Raw genomic sequence first — 10,483 nt, 5'->3', positions numbered from 1 at the left:
TGCCCGAGCTGCTAATCATCAGCCATCTTGGATCTCTCTCCCCCTACTCCTATTTGTCTATTTCACCGTCTGTTGAACTACCTATTTATTTACAGTTCTTTATTTCTGTCATCTTTATCAGCTCAGTTCTCTACTTTGGTATTCTAAAAATCTGTACAAGTAAAATTAGAAGCCTATCTCATTATATTGTGCTTTGCTTTATTGTACTTTGCAGCAATTGCATTTTTACTGATTGAAGGTTTCTGACAACACAGCCTCAAGCAAGTCTGTCAGTGCCATTTTCCCAAAAGCACGTCCTCTCTCTTGGTGTCTCTGTGTCACATTTTGGTAATTCTCACAATATTTCAAGCTTCTTCATTATTATATCTTTTGTGGTGATTATCTCTGATGCTACTCTTTTAATTGTTTTGGGGTGCTACAAACCATGTGCACATATGACAGTGAACTTAATTCTTAAATGTGGTGTGTGTTTTGACCGCTCCACCAACTAGCCAATTCCCCTGTCTCTTTCCCTCTCCTTGGGCACAATATTGAAATTAGGCTACTTAATAACTCTCGCAGGGCCTTTAAATGTTCAAGGGAAAGGAAGAGTTGTGTGCCCTCACTTTAAATCAAAAGCTAGAAATGACTAAGCTCAGTGAGGAAGTCATGTTGAAAGCTGAGATAGGCTAAAAACTAGACCTCTTGTACTAGACAATTATCCAAGTTGTGAAAGCAAAGGAAAAGTTGTTGAAGGAAATTAAAAGTGCTACTCCAGTAAACACATACATGATGAGAGAGCAAAATAGCATTATTGCTGATAGAGAGAAAGTTTTATTGGTCTAGAATTCAATTTTGTTCAATCTGTGGCCTGCAGGCCACATGCAGCCTAGGACGGCTTTAAATGCTGCCCAACCCAAACTTGTAAATTTTCTTAAAAGATTATGCGATTTTTGTTGCAATTTTTTTTTTTTTAGCCTGTTGGCTGTTGTTAGTGTTAGTGTATTTTATGTGTAGCCCAAGACAATTCTTTTTTCAATATGGCCCAGGGAAGTCAAAAGATTAGACACCCCTGGATAGATCAAGCCAGCCACAACATTCTCAGCCAAAGTCTAATCCAGAGCAAGACTTTAACTCTCTTCAAGTCTGTGAAGGCTGAGAGATGAGGAAGCTGCAGGAGAAAGGTATGAAACTAGCAGAGGTTGTTTCCTGAGGTTTAGGGAAAGAAGCTGTTTCCAAAACATAAATGTGCAAAGTGAAGAAGCAAGTGCTGATGGAGAAGCTGTAGCAAGTTATCCAGAAAATCTAGCTAATTGATGGAGAAGGTGACACTAAACAACACATTTTTAACGTAGGCAAAACATCCTTCTAGTGGAAGAAGATGCCATCTAGTATTTCAGAGCTAGAAAGGGGAAGTCAGTGCTTGGCTTCAAAGCTTCAAAGGATAGGTTGACTGTCTTTTTAGGGGCTAATACAGCTGGTGACTTTTAGGTTTAAGCCAGTGCTCATTTACTATCCCAGAATATCTAAGGTGTTTAAAATTATTCTAAATCTAGTCTGCCTGTGCTCTGTAAATGGAACAACAAAGCCCAGATGAGAGCACATCTGCTTACAGCAAGGTTTACTGATTTTTTAAGCCCAGTGTTGAGACCTACTTCTCAAAAAAAAAAAAAAAAAATTCCTTTCAAAATATTACTGCTTATAGACAATGCACCTGGTCACCTAAGAGAGCTGATGGACATTAACGTTGTCTTCAAGCCTGCTAACATAACATTTGTTCTGGAGCACATGGATCAAGAAGTGATTTTGACTTTTAAGTCTTATTATTTAAGAAATACATTTCATAAGGCTATAGCTGCCATAGATAGTGATACCTCTAATGAATCTGAGCAAAATAAATTGAAAATCTGGAAAGAATTTACCACTCTACATGCCATTAAGAACATTTATGATCCATGGGAGGAGATCAAAATAGCAATGTTAACAGCAGTATGAAAGAAGTTAATTCTAACTCTTGTAGATGTCTTGGAAAGGTTCAAGACTTTTGTGGAGGACATAATTGCAGATATCGTGGAAATAGCAAGGAAACAGCAAGGGAACTATTAATAGAATTAGAAGAGGAGACTGAAGGTGTGGTATGGTTTCTTCAGTGTCGTAACAGTTTAATGGACGTGGTGTTGCTTCTCACAGACAAAGAAAGTGGATTCTTGAGATGGGATCTACTCTCTTGGTGAAGGTGCTGTGAACATTGTTGAAATGACAACAAAGGGTTTAGAATATTATAAAAACTTAGTTGGTAAAGCAGTAGCAGGGTTTGAGAAGATTGACTCTAATTTTGAAAGAAGTTCACCAAATGTAAAATGCTATTAAACAACATTGCATGCTACAGAGCAATCGTTTGTGAAAGGGAAGAGTCAATCTATCTGGCAAACTTTGTTATTGTCTTGTTTTAAGAAATTGCTAAGGCTACTCCACCCTTCAGCAACCACCACCCTCATCAGTCAGCAGCCATCAACAACATGACAAGCCCCCCCACTGGCAAAAAGATTACAACTTGCTGAAGGCCCAAATGATCGTTAGCATTTTTTAGCAATAAGGTATCTTTTGACTAAGGTTGTTCATTAGTTTTTTAGACATAATACTATTGCACACTTAATAGGCTATAGTATATTGTAAATATAACTTTTATACACACTGGGAAACCAAAAAATTTGTGTAACTCGTTTTGTTGTGATGCTCACTTTATTGTGGTGTCTGGAGCCCAATTTGTAATATCTTCAAGGTATGCCTATGTATGAAAGTCAAATTTTATTTTCTAATACAAGGCGATTTTTATTTTTTAATAGCTAAAATAGAAATAAAATGGACAATTACTCTTTAAACATTGTAAGGACAATATTCAACAATATGTTTCTAGTATTATTACATTTAAAAATTTTTTCCTTTTCTTCACAATGGAACATATGTGCAATGGTCATTTGATCAAAACCAAAGATTTGCTTCTTTTGGCACATACAGTGAAGTCCATCTTGCTTTAATTATATTCAGATTACAAACATCCTGTCACTAACTTCAGGATTTTCATTTTTCCAGTTTTCAAAATTTATTGTAAGTTCAAATTGCAATAAAATATTTAAATAAGTGTGCAAATACACAGTAAAAATAAATACAGTGATATTGAAACTGCATATTGACATGCTGGCAGCCCCATGTACAGTAAAATGAATAATTAGTAATTAATCGATTAAAGACTAGAATTATTAAAGTTGTTTTGAGTGTCAGTCTCTCATGCAGAAAAGTTCAGGATTTTGAAATGTCAGAAGAGCTAAGTAGAAAATCACTTATACATATAATTGAAAATTACAGCATATGGCCACAACTTCTATGTATGTTAATGTCAGAGAAAAACATCAGATCGTATACATTGAAAGAAATCTAGAAAGTGCTTTATTGCAGAAGCACTTATTTGTGTGGTACTAGGCCAATTCATGTACACTCATATCTCAGTATATTCTCTGAGAAATCTGTCACCTTTGGTTCATACTCAAAGCCATAACTCATCACTCTGTTATTAACATAGAGCCTTCAAACTATTTGAAATTCTATATTTTGTTTATGGAGTGGCTTTACTCCTATTTAGCATGTTAAATCTTGTTTGTGAAGGAATTAGAATAAGACATTTACAAGAAAAGAAAGGAGTTAAATCTCTCCAAGGTCATTGGATCCAAAATGTGATTCCACAGAAATTTGGAGGGGATCCAAAATATGATTCACCAAAAAGTAGGGGCAGGAGCCCTTGAGATCCTAAGTATGTGTGTGGATGTATCACACACAGAGTAAATGATCTGATAAAATCATTAATTACTTGAGTTAAGTGAATCATCTTTGATTTGAATGTAACAATGTAGAAATGCCATTGTATCCCAAATAATTCAGTTTATTTTGTATACATATGAGAAATATTTTTAATTTGTATAGAGCATGGTTAAAACTGAAACAAAGAGAAGATAGGTTTAGATAACATAATCAGTGATGATTCATTCCACAAAAAGGGTGCCAAGGTCTTTTCACTTAAGATACGTAGTGTTGCAGCAATTGCTAAAATATTGGCCACAACTCTTTGGGGAAAGCTTAATTGAGAGACTAAGAGAGGAGCCCTGTCTTTGAAATTAGTTAGAACTTTGAGCTGCAAAGGGGTGGAAACCGCAAGATTTACCCATGGACTCACGCATCCACACACATAGGTATATTGTGCAGAGTGGTAAGTAAGCCAATGATAGTCGCGATACGGTCAAGTTGTCTCCTTCTCCCTCACTGTTTTGCTGACATAGGACTTAAGGACAAATGAAAGTGAAATGAGCTGCCAGGTGCATTTTCTGGTTCAGATGTGGTTTAAGCAACTATGACTAGCAGAGTTCTATAAACATCAGCTTTGTCTCAGAATTGCAGTCTTGCAAGTTAGCCCCACTGTCAGCGGAATTAAGCACAATTATAGAGAGAGAAAGCTGGGAAACCAGGTTACTGTTCGTGTTTAAGCCACAAGTCCTAGAAATCTGTCTATACAAATCCAGCAGCATTTTACACATTTAAAAGATATAGTTCTTTATTTCTTATTTATTAACTTCCCTATGCGTAAGTGCTCTATAAACAAGTGAGGAAGCCAACGAAAAAGGTTATTTTGAAAAGAATAAAAAGTTGAACTAGAGTGGACTAGTTGTCTGATCAGATTTGTTGTCAGTTTCTGGGGTAATATAAAGAGAAAAGCACTTTATTTCAGTTGTGATACAGCTGTCTAGGCAGGCTTGATTAAAAGTGAATCCTAAGGGAAACTACTAATAAAGAATTGGTAGGTATTGGGATTATTTTAGATATTCTGATTATTTATATGGCTCTTTAACCAAGTTAAAACTAAAATCTTTCCAGGCTAGATATATTATTAATATTTAATGTTATTTGGCATTCTAACTAAATAAATTGGTGTCCACTTATACACTTGACACAAAATTATTTCTGTTTTTAAACCTCTACGTTATAACAGTCTGAGACTGCTCTTCTGCCACTAAATGTATATAACAATTTTACTTTTAATGAAAAGCTATTCCTAACATAACTAAACAAAATACATTTTCTTAAGACGTTTTATTTATAGTTTCTCATTTATAGTTGAGGCACACTATCCTTGTTAAATATATTTGGGAAGTCATTTTAAGAGTTCATATTGGAACACACATTTATTGGTTTTCCTACAGCATTTACTGTGCAAATGTCAGCATGCACCAAGAGTGACTTTATTGCCTTAAATAGACTCAGAGGTGGGACAGGAGGGCACATGACACATTCAACATTTCACTCCATGGGGCTCTTGTTGCCTGTGGTATTTTTGTCCAAATATGTCTTTGTTATAAATTATACTGCATTTCTGAAACTGAGGTTGAGAGAGACCGAACCCTACTTCCTGTGGTGTTCAGGGAATTATGTATGAGTGTTGTGAAATGAGGAGGAGGAGGAGGAGAGTCATGGTGGATAAGTAAAGGGTAGGTCCATAGATTTCTAGTTATTTCTCCTTAATAATTATACTGTGAGGGCAGAACTGAATTTACTTGTGATGTAAAAGAGTAGGTTTTATTCAAGACAGTGATGATACCTAAAATATGGAATAACCAACATGATGAGGCCACTGGTAAATTAGAACACATCAACTCAGTGACCTTTAAGCAGCTGTTACTCTACTGAAGGGGGTAGGAAATAGCACATAAATAAATAAATATTTTATTTACTTTGCATAATAAGTGTTATAAGTTAAATAAAGCATGGTGAAAAGATTAAGTGTGGTAGAGAGAGGGTGGGTTCTCTCTGCAATGGGTAGTCTGGAAGACCTCTCAGAGAAGGTAGCATATGGATAAGATAGAAATGAAAAAAAAGGAGCATTCCAGGCAGATGGGGCAGCTAGTACAAAGATCCTAAGTTAGAAATTAACCCAGGAGGTTAGGTGTAAAGAAAGAAAACCTATCGGATATCCAGGGAAGATGTTCACAAACCAACTGGATATATGAGTCTAGAGCAGAAGGGAGCAGTGAAGTCGGGAGTTTTGCAAGACATTCGTGGATATAAGACCGGACGGGATTATCCCGGGGAGAGTAATGAGAGAAGAGCGAAGAGAGATGGCGACTCCCAAGTCCAAACCCTGACAACAGGAGAATGAATAGCTTTGATGGCATTTGAGGAAAATTCTTAGTCTTCTACATACCTCGGCAATGGTTTTCAAATACCATTGGAGTTAACAGTAGTCACTATTTAAAAGTCATTTCCCCTACCTATTCAGCATTTTCAAGAGAAGGAGATCCTCATCCTGTTGCAAGTTTTGCCTGCCTTCAGATAGTGAGAGATGCATTCTGCTTGAAAAAGAATCCAGATTTACATCGGGATGACTTATTGGATAAATTTAATTAAGCTTTACACTGCTTTGTTATATCAAGTTGTAAAATACAGAGTTCAGCTCCCAGGGGCTGCTCTGAAATACATAATGACTTCAATTTCACTTTATTGATATACTAAATATCCATAACTATAATTTATTTAAACATGCAATTAATCCTTTCTTGCTATCGAAATAAGTTTACGTAACAAAGTTGATACCAGAAACACAAGAAAAAATGAGTCATGCTTTATAGCTAATTTGTATCACTACTTGGGTTGAAAACACAAGACTTAGTACTTTATTTTCTTATGATTAATATAAATGTACAGAAACTTTGCAGAATGACTTTAACATAATTAAACAATGGAAAATGCAAATTTTACAGAGAATCCTGAGATACCTGATATCACCTTTCTTCTGACAAAGTTCTCATTTGAAATTAACATCTATGTTTTTGATATAGATCTACCCATTTACCTAATCACTTTTATAGTACTCAATGCATTCCTGGCTATTCTTTCTGAAGCCCTTTAAAATATATTTTAAATATAAAATATAATTTATATTATCAAAAACCTAACCTCAGTTTAACGTAAGCAAATATCTGTTCAAATATTAAGAATTTCTGTATGGGTATTATAATTCTTTTTTCTTCCCCGCAAGATGGAGTGTCACTCTGCCCTCCATGCTGGCGTGCAATGGCACGTTCTTGGCTCACTGCAGCGTCCGCCTCCCAGGTTCAAGTGATTCTCCTGCTTCAGCCTCCTCAGTAGCTGGGATAACAGGCGCCTGCCACCACTCTCAGCTAATTTTTGTAGTTTTAGTAGAGACAGGGTTTCACTGTATTGGCCAGACTGGTCTCGAATTCCTGACCTCAGGTGATCTGCCCTCCTTGGCCTCCCAAAGTGAGCTAGCCTGAGCCACTGCGGCTGGCCATGGGTATTATGATTAAAAAATTTTTTTTACAGTTTCTAGTTTATAGTCAGCTCTCACTCTGTTACCTTCAGTTATTAAGACAGTATATCATTAGCTTTTTTAACAATTATGTACTTACTGAGCATTTAGAATTGTGCTAAACAGACATAATCTCTGCTGTCATAGGGCTTACAACCTAGTGGAGAGGGTGGAGGATGATGCATTTAAATAATGCATGAGACGGGATAACATGTGTCGGGGATTACTGTGGGAGCTCATTTCAGTGGCTGCTGTACTAGCCCCGGAGAGTTAGGGATGACACCGTGTTTCAGTGAGCTACTTACTGAGCCCTAATTAAGTATATCTAGTTATTTTAATTTTTTTTCCTTTATGAATCTGTACTCACATGGCTTTAGTTTGGATATTCTATACTTGTTCATGTTTTTCTCTGTAAGAATTATTAAACTTTGACATGAAGCATTTGAATCACCAATTACAGCCAACTTATTCTGTGAGTGAGAAAAGAAGTGGTTATTGTAAACTCAAAAATAACTGTTGAGGTACTTCTTTTACAAAATCTTTCCCCATTGCAAAATAATACATATTCATTGATAAACATTTGTTAAATACAGAAGAGTGAAAAGAAGCTTCAAAAAACCACCTGTGGAACCACCACTCAAATCCACTCTCGTGTGTGTGTGTGTCTGTGTGTGTGTGTCTGTGTGTGTGTGTATGTTTCTTTTGTTTTGGGGTGAATTTTCTGCAATTATAATTTTGCTCTTACATAGTTTTGTAGCCTGCTTGTTAGCTACATAACATCATAACAAGCTTTTCTGCATGCTATTAAAACCACTAGAGGCAGCTTTTAACATTCTTGTTTTGTTTTTGCATTTGATACTGGTGCTGATAATGTTGCTTAGTTAATTTAGGAAAAGAATGAAGCTGGAGATTCTAGATTGGTAAACACATTGACTTACTGAGAGGGGGATGTGCTTAGAGAGGGCATGAAAGCTTCCCATTCCCCCATACTCCTATACCTTGCCCTATACATTTGGCTCTTCCTGAGTTGTGTGCTTTATAGTATATCAGTTAAAAAAAATTGTCAAGGTGTTTGTAAATGCAAAGGCCCAGAATGTCCTAAACAATCTTGTAAGAGAAGTACAAAGTGGAGAACTTACATTAAGTAACTCTAAGACTAACTATTAAGCTATGGTATATGATTGACAAAAGAGATCTATGGAACAGAATAAAGAACCCAGCAATAGACCCTCCCTATATAGTTATGTCATATTCAACTAAGGCATGAAAGAAATTCAGTGGGAAATAGAATGTCTTTTCAGTAAATAGTCCTGTAACAACTATATTATGTGTGTGTGTGTGTGTGTGTGTGTATAAATATGTATGTACATAATCCTGTCACACACCATATAGAAAAATCAATTTGAGATGAATCAAAGACCTAAAGTTTAAAATCTGAAACTGTAAAGCTGTTTAAGGAAAATGCTTCATCAAAATGTAAAACTCTGTTCTGTCCATGTTCATGGCATGTTAACCACAGACCCTCCTGATCCTTGACACATTGCTCTGCTTATCCCTGACCCTCTCCAGGGCTTCTTGAGGGTATTGTGGTTGTTCATGTTATGGTCTCAAACTCCTGACCGGAGGTGATCTGCCTGCTTCGGCCTCCCAAAGTGTTGGGATTACAGGTGTGAGCCACCGTGCCTGGCCATGGGTAGTATAATTTTTTTTAATTTATTTTTTAGAAGTCTCCAGTTTATACTTTGGTCAACTCTTACTCTGTTACCTTCAGTTATTAAGGCAGTATATCATTATTAATTTGAGGTGGATTTGAGCAAATATTTCTTAAGATGAGAGTTTAACATTTCATTCTTTAAACTTGATCAAAATGTCCCAGTATAGAAGTGGCCTAGGCTGGGCACAGTTGCTCATACCTGTAATCCCAGCACTTTGGGAGGCCGAGACAAGTGGATTAATTGAGCCTAGCAGTTCGAGACCAGTGTGGCCAATATGGCAAAACCCTGACTCTACCAAAAATACAAAAAAATTAGCCAGGCGTGGTGGGGCGTGCCTGTGGTCCCAGCTACTCTGGAAGCTGAGGTGGGAGGATCAGTTGAGCCCCAGAGGTGGAGGTTGCAGCGAGCCAAGATCGTGCCACTGCTAACAGAGCGAGACCCCACCTCCAAATCAAATGAGGGGACTGGTCCATGATGTGGTCATTTGGGTTCTTTCTGGCTCTAAGTGTCCTTTGAGTTTATAAAATGATGGAGGAAGCGATGAATCCCTGTTAAAATGGCCCCAAATCTAGTTGGAGTGTTTCTGGACAGAAAGGTCCAGCTTCTTGTTCTCGCTGTCCAATAACGAGATGCAGACACACTGGCAAGAAGGGAGTTTATTTCTGCAACCGGTTACAGGGAAAAGGGTTGAGTAACTCACCAGACCAACTCCAAGATACAAGTTTTTTTCTAGTGCTTGTGTACATTTTAAGCTCCATGCCTACGTGTGGGAGTACACCTACAAGCCAGAATGTTTCATTCAATCTATATCTAATCTTTAACTAGAGTCTGAGATCTGGAAGGTTTTCTCTAGAGTCTTGGAAAGTTTCTGAAGTCTGCCCTAGTACAATGTATATGTGTACAAAGAATGCTTTTATTCAATCAGACATTAGGGTCTGAGAAAACTCAGGTGGGGTCATAATGGGTTTGTTTTCATATTCTAGTTCTTGTACTCAGGCACGAGTTTCTCCAGTTCTTTAATGTTTAACTTATACATACATCAGAGTTATAATGGAGGGTTAGTGGAAACTGACTCTTCTGGTTGCTGATGGGAACCTGGCCTGCTGCAGAAAGCCACAGGTTTTTGAGAGGCTATAGGTCTATTCAGATTATTTGACCAGCCTGGGCTGAGCACGGTGGGTCACAGGAAGAGGGGAACAAAAGCAGGAGGTGTAGCCCAGCCTTTGAGCAGCATCAGGGTATAGTTGGGGTGATGATCCAAGGCACACCCTAAAAGCAGTGAGGAAAGTAACCCTTGCTGAGGAAGCTAGGACTGTGGGAAGGACACTAGATGGCAATCAACAGAACTGAGTTCTTACCCAGGATGTGCCTTTGAGTGTGTGGCCCCTGGTGGACATTTTCTTCCTCCTCTGTAAAA

This window comes from Aotus nancymaae, unplaced genomic scaffold (assembly GCF_030222135.1).
Source record: "Aotus nancymaae isolate 86718 unplaced genomic scaffold, 86718_ANA_hifiasm-v0.15.2.pri h1tg000040l, whole genome shotgun sequence".
Lineage (NCBI taxonomy): Eukaryota > Metazoa > Chordata > Mammalia > Primates > Aotidae > Aotus > Aotus nancymaae.
Note: the sequence above shows the minus strand (reverse complement) of the source record.